We start from the raw sequence: 17,342 nt of genomic DNA on the forward strand, positions 1-17,342 counted from the left end.
GTGGTAGCCTTCCAGAGCTCAGCCAGCTGAATGAAGAGAGCACCTGGGCGTGGATCAGTTGGAGCAGTCGTTTGCAGAAGCACAACATGGTGGAGACATGTTCCATCAAGGTCCTTTGCAAAATGACAATATTGATAATTAAACTTACAGTACTTGTGGCTGAAGTTCAAGTGGATAGACAGATGGGCAGCAGAGGCCACCAAGGACAGCATGTAGTAATATTAAGTGCAGCTTTAATTGGTTTTATTATTGAAACAGTTCCTGCTTCAGAGGAACCTGAATGAGTTTTGACAGGTGGAGTCAGCTCGTGCAGCCTCACTCTGATGGCCATTAGCTTTCTCCAGCTGAATCCACAAATTAATGCCCAGAGACCTAATGAGAACCTGGGGATGCTTCTCATAGATTTTTTTTTTAATTCTATGGAAGAAATATTAATTAGAAAATTAGTATTAGGATAAAAGAAGGAGATGTCTGTATCACCAAGGTCTTGAAAGCCATGACCAGTGGGAGCAATCAGGATGCTGTGCTAAGGAGTCCCTGCTGCAGCAAACAATGTTGGAAGGAACTCCTACAGCTCATGCAGGTGAAGTGTTCAACTCAACTACATTGTGCTCTGTAATTTTTTTCTTGCAGGTACCTGCGGAGGGAAGGGGTCTAAAGATGCAGACAGTCTTGTGGGAAACCGACAAAAGCTTTATTTCCAGGGTTTCTGTTTTCATATGTTAGGCAAAGCAAGAGTTCAAAGTTAGTTCAAACAGGTTAAACTTTTGCAAAAACAGTTCCCATCATCAGTTTACATTATGATAGTTTAAACTTCGGTTATGTCACTAGGATTAACCGAAATAGTTCAAATTCAGAATTTTGTCACAAGAATTAGTTGGCTAGTCATTTACATTTCTTGTGTGGGCAGAAAGTTCCAGGAAAGTTAACAAAGGTATTCTGATCTGGGGTATAGTTTTGTTCTTGGCTAATCTATTCACTTGAGTACCGATGCTTATTGGGAAAGCATGAAAGCATCTCCAAGGTGTCACTGAGGGAAAAGGTTACTCTGGGCAAGGAGGCCCTCTGCCTCCTCTTTCCTGGAGTCTCTGTTCAACAAATTCCCATAGGCCTCTGCACTCCCAGCTAACCTGTAATTCCACAGTTCTCGGTCATGTCATGTGACCACTTATGAGATCCCACCCCTACCTATTTAGAAAGTACTTTAGAAATGATCGTGAGTCACTAAGGAAGTGATCATCTACCACAGGTGGGTCAAGGCCCAGAACTGAAAACAAGGTCACCCTCCTCACAGGTGCCTGACTCTGTCTGTCCAAGCCTGGCTTCTCTCTTCAACTCCTCTGCACCATTTATGTTGTCACTCTCTGGAAACAACATTGATTCAGACATGCTGCGTTTTACCACATCTAGTGCTTATCAGTTCAGTAAAGAAGCATCGACTTCTCTGATGGCCAAATTAACCACTGTCTAGCTGACATCCCATAGCAAACCTCAGTCCATGACTTCCAGAATGATGATCATGTTAACCAAACATCAGACCAAGTTCACCATATGTCTGCTGACTCTTGCGGTGGCTGCAGTTCCTTGTAGATAAGCTGCTGTCAAAGGGACTGCCTCACTGAATGTCCATCATTCATCATCCCTGGCCATCTCCTCCACCCTGTGGTCCAGTGTGCATCTGTATTATAATTGGCATAACAGCATGAAATTATCCATGAAAGGCTCTCATGGCTATTTGGAAGCTGTGAGCAGCAGAGGCAGGGGTTCCCTGTGGGCAACTGGGGACACACCAGTACATCTGGAGGAAGAAAATACACACACACACACACACACACACACACACACACACACACTATAGCCTGCCTATGAGCCAGAACAGACAGTGGCTCTGCTATACCCTTTATCCTTGGTGCCCATGGGGATCCAGAGCAGTGCCAGCAGGTGAGCCTGTGGCTGGGCCCACAACCATCACTGTGCATGTCTGTCTGTTTGATGGTGATGTTGGATCCCAAGAACAACCTGTGCTCACCTGTGAAGCCTTACAAGGCATGGATGATATCTACTTTCATGTTTGAAACTTTGGAACCTTTTTTCTTTATAAATATTGAAATTTATAATTTGTGCAATAAATTAGACTTTAAAATTTATTTTCATATTTTCACATGTTACATTTAAGGAAGTGGCTTTTCTCTTTTAAAAAAATCAAGCTCAGATCCTTTGCCAAGTTGCATTTTCTAAGATGGGTTCATTGTGTCAGCTGCAGTCAAATGGGAATTATCAGAGATTCTTGGAAGCTTCAGTTACATGATCTTATTTTTGGTCAGATATGAAGCTAACTGCCTGGAGGCTTCTGGGGGTTTCAGCCCCAGAGCTTGGGACAGGGTGCTCAGCTCTCATCCTGTTCTGACTGCAGTTCTAGCATTTTGATTTTATTCTTTCAATCTTGACAGAAAATCCAGCATTGAAAGTGCCAGAAGTAGAGTTTTTAAAAAATATTTATTTTTATTGGAAAGTCAGATACAGCAATCTAGTCAACTGTAACCCCAAGAGGAACAAATGGTCATTACCCTGAAGTCCATCCATTAAGCTGAACAACTATATCTCAGCTTCCCCAACGATATGTTATCCTAAGAGACATACAACAAATAACCTGGGCACACTTACAAATCTGCAGATATTCACCCTTTTCCTGGTTTCTCTGTCCACATTCCATTATTGCCAGGTCTCACCTCTCCTGGAACTCTCAAAAGTACACGCATTAGACATACAAAGCATCTTAGCATTAACATCTTCACTGTCCTGCCCAAGCAGTGAACAGAGGGTGAGGACTACAGACATACAGGGCCCATGCTTAGGCGTGACCTGTCCTCAGAGTCTGTCCGTGGGAAGCCAGAGAGCAAGCAGGTACTGGAGAGTGCCAGTGATGAGACACACAACCAAGAGAGTGAGCCCTCCCTATCATGAGCCTTTATAGGGGACTCGTGAAGGGGTGGTTATACAGCCATGCAATACTGCTCCCTCTCAGGTTCCGGGTGGTGAGAGTTGAGCATCACAGCTGGGCAGAAGGGAACACCTAGGTGGTGATGGGGGCTTCCAAGTTTGTGACTCTGAACTAGCTGCCTACCTCACTACAGACCATTAAGTGTTAAAAAGGTTTTAGGAAAATTAAGCTTATAATGAATGAAACTATTAGCAGAACAGAAAATACTAATTTCCTTATAATTAAGATAGGATACCATGCATCTGTAATGACCAGTATTACCAATATATAACCCTAGACAAGATGTCTTCTCACTTTGTCTCTTATTGTGAATGCATGATCAGGTGTTGGGATGGGATTTATCCCACCGCCTTGAACATAAGAGTTCTACACGAGATAATGCAAAGGCAAAGGAACTATTGCTAGAGCGCTAAAGTTCAAGACTCATCCAACACAGTGGAGTCTTGACAAGGACCCCGACCATATACTTCACATAATTCATACAGGGTTTTGGCTGCAATTCTAGGAATGGGCCATTGATTCTACAAACAGACATTGGCAAGTTTGTAATTGGTCAGTTTGTATCACTCGTGACCGCTCTGGTGGTCAGTCTTTCTTATCCGTGCCCACCCCTGTGGTCAGACTCTATCACCATGACCACCTGATGACTTGGGACCTTTCAAGTCTCCTCTGATTCATTGGCTCTGATTTAGGGTGTGTGGTGGCCCACGTTGGGGAATCGGCTGCCTCAATTCTAGCGACGGAAACTTAGGCTTAGCCTGTCGGAGGCCTGCCAGAGGCCTGTCATGGCTTTAGCTTGGTTCTCCTTACAGCAAGCGAAGCAAGCTCTCATTACCGCAGCCAGAATTAGTGGTTAGCTTAGCCATTGATCAATCAGCATCACTTTAATATCACTTCTCCTATATTCTAATTACCATTACTTATCCAACTCGCTACTAATTGCTATCTCTTAACATTTACATGTGTGCTTAAATCACCTTATTCCTAGTTACCCATTTAATGCTATCCCTAATGTTTTCTTCTAATATGTGCATATTTTTGCTGCTAAGTTGATTTTCTTTATCGCCATTCATTTAACTATTTCTTAATACTACTCCCCGATACTGTTTCTTGTTAGTATCATTCTAGTACTATTTATCTATTGCTTAGCACACTATTTTCTTAATTCATGTATCAGCACACTTCAGTACTACTTAGCTCTTATTTTAGTTCCTCAGTCTCACACAGGAAATTAAACAGTCAGGGAATTACATGCATAGTGGTCAAGTTTTAAGAACTATAAATTTATATTAATAATCCTTTTATGTATGGAGGTATTCCAACAGAAACCAAAACCAAAAACGATGAGATAGATACTTAAGCAAGTTACTATGTAGTAATACGAAACAGATATGGAACATTAAAATACAGATCAGGGGCCCGGCGCGGTGGCGCAAGTGGTTAAGGCCTTGCACGCCCGGGATCCCATATGGGCGCCGGTTCTAATCCCGGCAGCCCCGCTTCCCTTCCAGCTCCCTGCCTGTGGCCTGGGAAAGCAGTGGAGGACGGCCCAAAGCTTTGGGACCCTGCACCTGCGTGGGAGACCCGGAAGAGGCTCCTGGCTTTGGATCGGCATTGCATCGACAGTTGCGCTCACTTGGGGAGTGAATCATTGGACGGAAGATCTTCCTCTCTGTCTCTCCTCTCTGTATATCCGCCTTTCCAATTAAAACATAATAATAAAAATAAATCTTTAATAAATAAATAAATAAATAAATCTTAAAAAAATACAGATCAGGAAATTAACACTAGTAAGATAAATGAGATTGTAAAGATTAATGTATACACTGTATTTTCAAATGTTTTTCAGGTCTGCATTTTACAAAGCCAGCCAGGCAGCACAGAGGCTGGCGCCACAGCGTGGTGGATGAAGCCAAAGTGGTGTGGGCTCCGGAGGGCACAGCCCGCCCTCAGCAGCCGGGAGAGCGCCTGCAGCCTCCTGGGGTCGCCATCTCGGCCCTTCCCTCCTCCAGGCCATCAGCAACCTGCAGCCTCCTGGGGTCGCCATCTCGGCCCTTCCCTCCGCCAGCCCGTCCGCGGGCGTCACAACGAAGATGGCGGTGGCACTGGGCGAATGCCCGGATGAAGGTGCCGACCCTGAGGCCAGCAGGGCTCCATCCCCGCCTGGGCTCCCGAGTCCTGAGGAACCCGAGGCTGTCCTCACCCGGCAGCGGGCAGCAGCCTGTGGAGGGCAGAGACGAGATGAGTGCAGCTGCAGGGGCGGCCGGAGGAGGGCGGGGAAGTGAAGCAGCCTAGCATGGGCCGAGGGCGGAGCCGCCGCCTCTCCCAGGCCGGGCGATCCCCGAGATCCAGGCAGAGGCTACCTCCCCGCCCTGGCCGCTTCTCCCTCCCTCTCCCCGCCCTGGCCGCTTCTCCCTCCCTCTCCCCGCGCTTCTCCCAGGCTCTCCCTTCCACTCTCCCCTCTCTTTCAGCCTCTCCCGCCGCAGCGGCCTAGCAACACCCGGTGCCGCCTGCCCCCCAGACCCACCCGCCCCGCGCAGGTGCACCCCTGCTTGTCGGGTCTGCCTTTGCTGTGCATTTCCTGCAGCAAAGCGAGACAGGAAATCCACCCGCCTGTGGTCGCTGGCCTGTCCGCGCCAGCACTGTCCGTTCTCACAGCGACCCTGAGCGGCCCTGGGAGCACTGGTGCCTCATGTCTCCCAGGCACCAGCACTGGGTCCTTGTGTCTCCCATGCAGCAGCAGTGGGGCCTCGGGTCTCCCAGGCAGCAGCACTGGGTCCTCGTGTCTCCCATGCAGCAGCACTGGGGCCTCGTGTCTCCCAGGCAGCAGCGTCTTCCAGGCAGCAGCACTGGGGCCTCAGGTCTCCCAGGCCTCCCCGGCGCCGCAGCGTCTTCCTGGGGCTCTGGGCGCAGGGCTCTAGCCAGGACCTGCAGTGCCTAACGCAGGAGCTCTGCATTTGAACATCTTTATTTCAAATATCTAGCAGGCATTTCCCTCCAAAAAAAAAAGTCAAACGACCTAACGGGAAAGGGCCGATACAAAGGAGAAAGAATCTGCTGCAGGCTCAGTGAAGGTTGGCACACGTTTCGGAGTTCGCGGACAGACAGGGCAGGAGAGCCGCCAGCAGGCGGACTTCTCTGAGCCGACAGCGCCCCCTGCGGCAGGGAGGCTCAAGCTTCAGCGCTGAGGCAAATCTCACTCCCCCTCCCGCCCTCACACCCCTGTGATTCTGATTGGCTGCGCCTCCTCTGACGGTCTGCGAACGGTCCAATCACGCGCGCCCAGGAAGCCCTGCAGAAGCACACTGCTTGTTTCCTGGTGCCAACTTCCTGGTTCTGTTGTGGGAGAAGCCCAGGACCGTGCAGCCGCGGCCGCTGGACCTGCTCTCCTCGTGAGAGGCTCCGGGCAGAGAAAAGCCCAGGACAGTGCAGCCCCTGCTGCCCGTGACCGTTCTCTCCTCGCGAGAGGCCCGAGAACTGCTCTGCTCGTGAGAGGCTCCAGGCTCCGCAGCCCTTGCTACCCGTGACCTGCTCTGCTGCTGAGAGGTCCCGGGCAGAGAGAAGCCCGGGACAGTGCAGCCGTCCCGCCCCGATACCTGCTCTGCCGGTGAGAGGCTCCAGGCTCTGCAGCTCCTGCTGCCCGGGACCATCCTCCAGCTCAGACGCCCTGGGAAGGACGCCCGACTCCTTAGACGCTGGGAAGTGGTGAGTGTGTGAGAGCGTCTCCTCAGGCCCCCAGGGTGGGAGGGGGGACAGTAGCCAGACCTTGGTGGCCTCACTCTCCATTATTGACCTTGAACCTTCAGGACTCACATTTTTCCAAATCGTGCGGAGGGGAGGGGAGAGTGTCCAGGGACAGTTCCAACTTCATGTTGGGCCGGATTTTCTTTTTTAAAAATTGGTCCTAATTTTGTTGCAAAACAGCGTGTGGAGCCCACAGCTAAGTCCTCAGTGTAGCTCCTCCTAAGGGGCTCACAGTCACCTTGTTCCAATGTCAGACCAGCACAGACCCCAGCAGTTTACCTCACAGCTTTGCTCCAAGGTTGAGGGACAGCATCGGGTTGGCAGAAGCCTGGGGTGGCATAGAGACCTTGCAGACAAATAACGGGGTGCAGCAGGGACTACCCCAAAGGGGTTTCTATGGAAGAACCGAGGAATAAGCCATTCAGGTACAAGCTGCCTGGCTCGATTTATCCTGATGGCTTTTGATATGGTGCCACCTGTCCCCACTGCTTAAGTTCTCATAATTGGGAATGAACGTCCCATGAATTTTGGAGGGGGATAAGTCAGGTTCTGCAGAGAGCATTGAGGCAGGGAACAAATCCCTAAATGTCCAGAACTGCTCATAATGCCAAGAGCTGACTTCTGCCCTGAAAAATCACAACACAATCCACTGTTTCCCCAAGATACATTTCATTCAACTTTAGTCATTTATCTTTGTTTTTCCCCCACAAAATAATCATTAGCTATTGTCTCGTCCAGCAGGACAGTCAACAGGGGTTGCAGCCAACCTAGGAGAGAATGGGGGACAAGAGACACAAGAAATGGACAGCAAGACAGTATGTCTGATCAATCTGACCAAATTTTATTTTTCACACATAAGCCTTTGTACTCTGCAAAACAGGACTTATGGGTGAGGAGAAGAGGAAGTAGGGTCCGGGGGCTTTCACAGCTCTTTCTGAGTTGCCATTTCTAAAACTCCCTTATGCTTGCAAGAGAATGCTGGCAGGTATTTCTAAAACCCCCTTATGCTCACAAGAGGATGCTGGCTGGTAGGGCATAAGCCAGCATCCTGTTATGAGCACCAAGGGTAGTCAGAGCAGGGTGGGTTGCTAGGTAATCTGGAAACTGCAGACTTGGTTCCTCTTGCATTTGCTAACTGGTATTTTCCACTGACCTAGATCTATATTCAAAATGGCTTCAGTATGGCTATAGTATATCGCTCCCAACAAGCTCTGGAAAAGGACTGTTTTCTGTGACCACTAGGCATAAGAGAAAAGCAGTGGCTGCCCACCTGACACACACAGTAAGCTATCATTGCCCTGTCTGAGTGTGACAGTGCTTAAGATGACATTTGGGACTCACATGGCTTTATCAGAATGTATAGGTTCCAGTTTTGTTCAAATGCAGTGTGAAGTTAATGCACATAGTGGCTTAGGTTTTGAAAATTCTGATTTATTTTCAGTCTTGTTGCTTCAGCCTGGTCCCAGCCTTGCCGGTTGCAGGCATGAGGAAAGTGAGACATTGGATGAAAATGTCTGCCTTTATCTCTGTGCACAGTAAATAACATTAGATGAAGCTTAAAGGTCTTAGCACATCTCCCTTTTACCTAACTGAAGTGCAGACACTTTATCAGAATGCTCTCACTTTGTGATTCCCCTTGGAAAATTTGCATGTTTCTTGATAATACCTTTCTCTTTTTGTTTTGCTGAGTTTGAAAAACCTTTGTAACAAACATGACCAACTTATCTTGACTCTCTCATTGCCTCTGAAAGATAGCAGTACAATGATAGAATGCTGCCCTAAAGCTGGAGGGCATCTATTGTGTTCCCTCTGTTTTATATGGTTAGCCCCGTGCAGTGATAATACTTTCTTTCCATTAATTGCTGACATATTGGTATCAACTAATTAGAAGCTGATTACTTAAGGGGCAATGCAGAAATAATTGATGCACTCTGGGTTCACTTAGCCTTGCCTAGGGAGTGAAACCTTTGCAAAGACCCAGGTAAATCCTAGGACAATGTGGTTGGGATATACAGCAGTTTCAGTTTACACCTACAAGTGGATTCAGTCAGGGGCAGTTTGTACCAACAAAGGATTTTTGTTAAAGTGGAATTTTTGTATCCTGGAGTATTTACAAATTTGTGAATGTATTTGACTGGTTTAATAAAAAGTATCTGTTGTGCTCAATATGTGGTGCAAGGCTCTGAAGAACATGCAGGTTTACTGAGACAAAAGAGTCACCTTGACTCTATGGAACTTGGACCTACCAGACCCTAGATAAGCTAAGGAGATAGCTCTGGGTGGGGTCCATAGATGAATTCTTTTTTTTTTTTTTAAAGATTTATTTTTATTATTTTTTCATTGGAAAGGCGGATATACAGAGAGGAGAGACAGAGAGGAAGATCTTCCGTCCGATGATTCACTCCCCAAGTGAGCGCAACGGGCCGATACTATGCCGATCCGAAGCCAGGAGCCTCTTCCGGGTCTCCCACGCGGGTGCAGGGTCCCAAAGCTTTGGGCTGTCCTGGACTGCTTTCCCGGGCCACAGGCAGGGAGCTGGAAGGGAAGCGGGGCTGCCGGGATTAGAACCGGCGCCCATATGGGATCCCGGGCGTGCTAGGCGAGGACCTTAACCACTTGCGCCACCGCGCCGGGCCCCATAGATGAATTCTTAAAGGTGACAAAACCCAGAAAGAGCTAACACTTGTTGTCCGCTAATTTTATCCTGCACCTTTGTATTGAGGTTGAGCCTTGACTCCGTGGTCCCTAGTAACACTAGATGATGAAATAATTGACTTGTTTTGTAATTGGTGGTAAGTTGGTATTAAGCAAACATAACACATCTGATAATAATAATAAAAAATCTCAGGCCCCACACAATGGCGCAAGTGGTTAAGGTCCTCGCCTTGCATGCCCAGGATCCCATATGGGTGCTGGTTCTAATCCCTGCAGCCCCACTTCCCATCCAGCTCCCTGCCTGTGGCCTGGGAAAGCAGTCGAGGATGGCCCAAAGCTTTGGGACCCTGCACCCGTGTGGGAGACCCAGAAGAGGTTCCTGGCTTCAGATCAGCATAGCATCGGCCATTGCGCTCACTTGGGGAGTGAATCATCGGATGGAAGATCTTCCTCTCTGTCTCTCCTCTCTTTATATCCGCCTTTCCAATAAAAATAAAATAAATCTTTAAAAATAATAATAATAATAAAATCTCAGTGGTGACAACCATCACTTGGTTTTGAATGTGTGGTTGCAGCAGAGAGCTAAGATGCTGGACACTCCAGGCTGTGAGGAGTTTCCAGGACCAGATTGTCGCATTTCTGGCTTCTTAGAATTCGGTCAATCAGTGAAGTGAGCCCCCAGGGCACTGTGTCCTCAGAGTGATCCCCAAGGCCTGAGAACTTGGGTAAGTTTCTGAGTGGAACTCCTTGTGAAGTGTAAGGCTGGTTCCTAGAGCTCATTCTCTGTCATGTCCTTGTGCCTTGATTTACAGTTGGATCACTTATGTAGGACTTATTGCCCTGATTTGAATGTTACATCCTTTTTCTCTTGCATAGAACTCGAGTTTGTTCAATAATCCCAGAGAAAGATAAGACAATTCTTGTCAACTTTATTTTCTGCCAAGTTTTCAGTAGGACTGTAAACAATGTAAACCTAATGCCTGGGTGAGGAAAAAAGCATTTTGAGTACAAGTCTTGGTCTTTCTTACCTGCGTCTGCAGAGGTGACTAAGTCCTGGTTCTATCTGATGTGTTTGATTGCCTAAAATTTATTTCTTCATTAATGTGATGGCATAGCAAATCAAGCTGCTACCTGCATATGGGTGCCAGTTCAAGATCTGACTGCTTCTTACAGTTGCGCTCCTCACTAGTAAATCTGGGAAAGCAGCCTGATGTGTCCCAAGTGCTTGAGTCTCTGCCGCTGGCAGGACACCCAGAAGAAGCTCTAATTTCCTTGCTTTGGCATGGGTCAGCAATTGCTGTCACATATGGAGTGAAACAGCAGATGGAATATTTTTCTCTGCATTTCAAATAAGTAAATACACTTGATTTTAGCCAAAGCCCGAGAAGTGATTCAAATAGGTAAATAACCCTTAAAAATATACATTTATTTATTTTTCAGTAAAAGCTGCAAATTAGAAGAGACAAAGATCATCTATTGAGTGTAGGAGGACATTGTGACCCTACAAGGTCAGCGAACACAGGATTACAATTGATTGGATAATATTTGTTGAGGCCCCCAGGGCGGGAGTGGGGCCAGTAGCCAGACCTTGGTGGCCTCACTCTGCAGTATGTGTGTGAGAACACTTGGTGGAATATACAAGACAAAAGGAGTTCCAAATAAAAGCATAGTAACTGTTGATGGGCTTTGTTGATAAGCTCAATTTTTCCTCCATTATCTCATATGACCCTCAATGTATAAAGTCTGATGCCACTAATAATCCTCAGCTTTGACCATCAGTCAGGGTCCACGTGTGTTATTAGCGTGTTATTATTGGCTCCATGTACCAAGTGCATTGCTGCGGGACAGCGACAATCCAGTGCTTCACTCCCCCAGTGGCCAGAATGACCAGTGCTGGACCAAGCTGAATCCAGGAACCAGTAGTTTCCTCCAGGTGTTCCATGTGGGTTATAGGGGCTCAGGCACTTGGATGATCTGCCACTAATTTTCCCAGCTGATTAACAGAGAGCTGGGTTGGGAATGAAACAGCTGATTCCATATGTGATAGTGGTGTTATAATTGATAGCTTTACATATTATACCACAATGCTGGCCTTGGCTTTTTTTATACTGATGACAATATTTTTCTTGCTTTTTATTTCTCATATGCTGATTCATAGCAAGTGTTTTACATATGGGACAATATTCTCATGTTACAAATCATGATAAATTCTGATGCTGTATAAAGCATTGGTAAGGTAGAAGGATTGGAGTTTCACAGTTTCTTCATGTACATTTATTTATTTTGTGATTCTCTAGGAGTTGATTTGACTTAATATTTTTCATCTAGTATTAACTGAATTCTCTGTGTGATAACTTTGCTAAATAGTAGTTGCCACTAACTTATACTGTTAGCAGGAACTTGTACTGATTCCTCTACATAATACGCTGCTCTGTTTAGAATCACTGGGGAGAAGCCTGTGGTCCTCAAAATTATGTGTGAAAAGCTGCACCAAACATCCATGCCAATTCTTCCCTTCAAATTGTTTTTTTTTTTTTCTCATAGTTTTAAAAAATATTTATTATTCAGGTATTTTATTTGTAAGTCTTGGAGACAGAGTGATTTGTCATTTTCTAGTTAACTCCTTAAATTCTTGCAAAGTTGTGCCAAGGCCTGGCCAAAAATAGGAGCCAGGAACTCCGTCTGTGTCGATGAGAGCAGTCGCAAAGACTCACTTGTAAAATTCGCTGATTGCTTCCGGGGAGTGCGGTAGCAGCAAGATGGAGTTTGTTGTGGAGTCATGAGACAAACAAAGCAATTCCAGTGCAGAATGAGGGTCTTCGGAGTGTTTTCTCAACCACACCACCAGATTCCCACACCTGATTTTATTTGAGCACCTTATTGGATTTTATTTTCTGTCATTAAGATGTAAAGGATGTGTGCCTCCTAAATTTTTATTTGTATAGTTTATGTAGGTCTGCAATGTTCATTGCCTATAATCTAAACCCAATTTTAAATAACACTGTACTATTCCTTGGGAAGTTCAGGTATGTTATGGTCCCAATTTTTTCACCTATCCTGTATATAATTTCTGTCATTCCTTTTAGTTATTATAAATTGAAACAATGTTGTTCATTGTTGGTGATATCACTTTGAATAAAGATGTATATATTAAATGATATGCGAATAGAGAATGAATGTGCCCTCATTTGATGCCAAACACTTTTTGAATGACCTGACATCTAAATCATGTTGAACTTTTTGCCTGATTAATTTCTGTATTATTTGTTTAAGAGAATGTGAGAGAAAATTTGAATTCCAATTCACTGGTTTGCTTCCTAAGTGTCCACAACTGCCAAGTATGTCGCAGGGCTTCGGCTGGAAGCCGAGAACCCAGTGCGGGTTCTTCCTATGGGTAGCACAAACCCAGTGCCTGAGGCCATCACTGCTTCCCTAGGTCTGCTTTAGTAGGAAGCTGGAATCAAGATCAGAACTAGGAATGTGACCCGGTATTCTAATGTAAGCTAGAAGTTTCTTGACTGCTGGGCTAAACACTCAACTTGTGTGTGTGTGTATGTTTATTACTGTTGTTAACTGAGATACATTAATTAAATTTTGAATACCTTACCTGTAATTTGACATCAGTATAAAAATGAATAAAACAGGGTAAGACAGGTATGGGTATGGTGGAGTGAATCCATCTCACTTGAATGCACCTAATTCAAGTCCTGGCTACTCCACCCACCCTTACTTTCCTTTCCTTCCCTTCCCTTCCCTTCCCTTCCCTTCCCTTCCCTTCCCTTCCCTTCCCTTCCCTTCCCTTCCCTTCCCTTCCCTTCCCTTCCCTTCCTTCCTTCCTTCCTTCCTTCTTTCTCTTTCTTTTTCTTTCTTTCTTTCTTTCTTTCTTTCTTTCTTTCTTTCTTTCTTTCTTTCTTTCTTTCTTTCTTTCTTCCTTCCTTCCTTCCTTCCTTCCTTCCTTCCTTCCATTCTTCCTTTCTTCCTTTCTTCCTTTCTCTTTCTTTCTCTTTTTCTTTCTTTCTTTCTTTCTTTCTCTTTCTTTCTTTCTTTCTTTCTTTCTTTCTTTCTTTCTTTCTTTCTTTCTTTCTTTCTTTCTTCCTTCCTTCCTTCCTTCTTCCTTCCTTCCTTCCTTCCTTCCTTCCTTCCTTCCTTCCTTTCTTTCTTTCTTTTTCTTTTTTTAAAAAAAATATTTATTTTTTATTATAAAGGCAGAGATACAGAGAGGGGGAGATACAGGGAGGAAGATCTTCTGTCCAATGGTTCACTCCTGGAGCTGAGCCAATCCGAAGCCAGGAGCCAGAAGCTCTTACAGGTCTCCCACACGGGTGCAGGGTCCCAAAGCTTTGGGCTGTCCTCAACTGCTTTCCCAGGGCACAAGCAGGGAGCTGGATGTGAAGTGGGGCTGCTGGGATTAGAACCGGTGCCCATATGGGATCCCGGAGTGTGCAAGGCGAGGAATTTAACCACGATGTCATCGCTATGGGCCCTACTCCACCCTTTCAGTCCAGCTTCCTACTAATGCATCTCAGAAGCAGCTGGTGGTGGCATAAGGGCTTGCAAATCTCCCACCCATATATGAGACACAAGAGGAATTGTGGGACTTGGAGTCAGTCTGACACAGCCACAGCTGTGAAAACCATTCAGAAATAAAGCAGTGAATGAAACATCTGTTTTTCTGTCATTCTTCCTTTCAAGTGAATAGAAACATTGTAACTAAAATGTAACTATTTTTCCACCTAAGTTCAAGGTTAGTTTTCCAACAGTGACACTTACAAAATGCCAGGTAAATCAAGTATGGGATGAGCAAGAGGTTCAACGGGAAAAGCAACCCTGATTTTTGATTAGAAGAGTTTGTAACAGATGTGAGGTAACATGTTACATTGCCAGCATGCCATGTAGTGGAATGGACTGGTTATAGTCTTATATTCATTTTCTGATCTAGTTCCCTGCTAATGTGCTTGAAAGAGAGCAGAAAATGTCCCAATTCTTTGGACACCTGCACCCCTGTGGAGGAGCTCAATGGAGTTCCAGGCTCCTGGTTTGGGCCCGCGTCTTGCTGCCTATTGTGGCCACATGGGGAGTGAACAAATCGAGGGAAGCTCTCTCAATCTGTCTGGCTTTGATTCTTGCTCTAATGCTCACATTTAAGCAAATAAATAAATTGTTTTTCAAAAATTAAAAAGGACCTGGAGTGATAGTCTAGTGGCTAAAATCCTTGCCTTGAATGGGATATGGAACTAAATATAAAGAAAAAGAAAAAAAGTGATAAAGACTTAAAAGAGCACTAACCATATTTTATACTCTGTAGATAGGAACTGTTAAATTTCATTTAGATAGTGTGTGAAGGGGTGATTTCTGATTTTTTTGAAAATTCTAGTAAATTTTGATCAGCATGTTAATGAATGCTACCATAAGGTACAGTGCAGTATTTGAATATACATGCAGCATGAGCCGAGTAAGCCGGGTAGCCAGGCTTTCCATTCATCTTTACTGTTACGGTGTACCAGGCCTTTCATTCCACTTTCTGAAGTTTGTCAGATTGTGAACTGTAACCGCCACACACTGTGATGGAACACTGGATCTTGTTCCTTCTGTCACATGTTCTTTCGCTACCAGTTCCATCTCCTTCCTATCCCCAGTCCTCATTCTTCACCTGTAATAATCACATCCTAATTTTGCACCCATTATTTTTTGATGTTTGTATGTACAATAATATGCTAGATTTATTTCTGCATTTGCATTATTTTATAATATTCAGTTTTTTTTTAAGATTTACTTATTTTTATTGAAAAGTCGAATTTACAGAGAGAAGGAGAGAAAGATCTTTCATCTGCTACTTCAGTCTCCAAGTGGCTACAAGTGCCAGGCTGCGCTGATCCAAAGCCAGCAGCGAGGAACTTCTGATTCTCCCAGGTGGGTGCAGCATCCCAAGGCTGTGGGCTATCCTCAACTGCTTTCTGAGCACACAGGCAAGTAGCTCGATGAGAAGTGGGACAGCTGGGACACGAGCCGATACCTAAGTGGGATCCTGGTGCATGCAAGGTTAGGACTTCAGACCCTAGGCTACCACGCTGAGCCCTATTACATCCACTTGATTCTATTTTGCAGCAAATAATAATATTTTACTGTTTTTAATGGCTAAATGCCATCTTGGAAGTAATTAGGTTTCACTACTAATACATGTAGGGGAACAATACTTAAAAACAAAAAGGATTGAGTATCTGCATTTCTGCTTCCGTGTCTTTGATTTTCTTCCCTTGCCTACCTCCTTTGGGAAAATATTAAATTGCGTAACAATGAAATGTCGGCATTTTAATTTTATTGCATATTTTAGAGCTTTTGATTTTTTTGGCATTCAGTTGTATGATGGCTATAGGTTTGTCATCTGTAGATACTTTACTGAGGTATACTTATACCTCAGTTGTGGTATATTGGGGTATATCTATAAATATTTGTAGATTTGCACAACTTACATATATGTAAGTATTACAAAATACTGAATTTTATTGAAAGTTTTCTAAAAGATTATTTCAATGATGCTTATCTTCCATCCTGCTTATGTGAAATGTGTGAGTTTATTGGTGTGTTGTTGGATTCTTTTTATGTATATTATGTTAATAATTTTACCTCTATTTTTATCAGGCATACTTTATGATTTTTTTTAGCTATTCTAGGATATGAAAAGTTATTTCAGAAGAAACATTAAGAAGTAATTACATTATGTCTTTCAATTGAAAATTGAATTTTAAATCTCCCAGCAGGTGATTCAGTCTAGTTTTGGAATCTAAGTATTGTTAGGTGCAGAATAAATTTGGGACTTTTTTTTCCTTTCATATTTTTATATTAGTTCTGGAATCTTTGCTCTTAATTTGATAGAATTTAGTAGTGAAGACATCTGCTATTGACCTTTTGTTTGCGGTTTTTATTCCTGATTCAATGTTGTTACTTACTCTTGATTGTATCAGGCTTTTTTTTTTTTTAAAGATTTCTTTATTTTTATTGAAAAACAAAATTTATAGAGAGGAGGAGAGACAGAAAGATCATCTATCCAATGATCCCCAATGGCCAGAGCTAGCCCACAGAAGCCAGGAGCCAGGAGCATCTTTTGGGTCTCCACGTGGATGCAGGGTTCTGAGTCTTTGGGCTGTCTTCAGCTGCTTTCCCAGGCCACAAGGAGGGAGCCGGTTGGGAAGAGGAGCAACTGGGATTTGAATTGGTGCCCATATGGAATCCCAGTGCATTCAAGGTGAGGACTTTAGCCACTAGGCTACTGCACTGCCCCCTTGTCAGATTTTTAATGTCTTTGTGATTCTGTTTGGTAGGCTCCAGAATTCAACCATTTCTAACAGCTTGTTTGTTTATAATTTCTGTTAGCAGTCCCTAGTGACCCCTTGCATTTCTCTCAAATAAATCTTTTAAAAAATTGTTCATTTTTATTAGAAAGGCATATATACAGAGAGAAGGAGATGCAGAAATATATTCCATCCACTGGTTCACTCCCCAAGTAGCCACAGTGGCTGGAGTTGAGCCGATCCAAAGCCAGGAGCCAGGATCATCTTCTAGGTCTTCCATGCAGATTCAGGGTTCCAAGGCTTTGGGTCATCCTATACTGCTTTCTCAGCGCACAAGCAGGGAGCTTGGAAGGAAAGTGGAGCAGCTGGGATAGAACTGGCATCTATATGGGATCCTGGTGTGTGCAAGGAGAGGACTTCAGACACTAGGCTACCACACCAGGCCCAGTGATTGAAAATTTAAGAGCAATACGGTGATAAGCTTGGTTCCCCCTGAGGTCTCTTCTCTTTGGCTAACTCACAGCCTCAGTCTTTTTCTACCTCACGTGGTGTTTACTCTATCCATGTGCAACCTTTTCTAAAGGAACCTGAGTTAGTTTTAAACTGGGCTTCACAGTTTTCATATTATGTTCTGGTGGCAGCCTTCTTAAAAT

This window comes from Ochotona curzoniae, unplaced genomic scaffold, assembly GCF_017591425.1.
Source record: "Ochotona curzoniae isolate NIBS_2020 unplaced genomic scaffold, NIBS_Ocur_1.0 contig_42, whole genome shotgun sequence".
Classification (NCBI taxonomy): domain Eukaryota; kingdom Metazoa; phylum Chordata; class Mammalia; order Lagomorpha; family Ochotonidae; genus Ochotona; species Ochotona curzoniae.